Here is a 249-nt window from a genome sequence, read left to right on the forward strand (position 1 = left end):
GGTCTTCCATGGTGGGTGATCTGGCCTTTTTCTCTTGCTGCCTTTAGGATTTTTTCTTTTGTGCCTACTTTATTTAGGTGAATTATTATGTGTCTAGGAGTTGGTCTTCTCATTTGTTGTCTTGCGGGGGTTCTCTGAATCTCTTGTGTTTGAATTTTTGTATCACTGATTAGATAAGGGAAATTTTCTTGAATGATCTCGTGGGAATTTTGTTCCCATGTGGACTCTGTTTCTCTTTCTGCCTCATGG

Source organism: Carlito syrichta, unplaced genomic scaffold (assembly GCF_000164805.1).
Source record: "Carlito syrichta isolate Samal-C Ts95f unplaced genomic scaffold, Tarsius_syrichta-2.0.1 Scaffold307346, whole genome shotgun sequence".
NCBI lineage: Eukaryota > Metazoa > Chordata > Mammalia > Primates > Tarsiidae > Carlito > Carlito syrichta.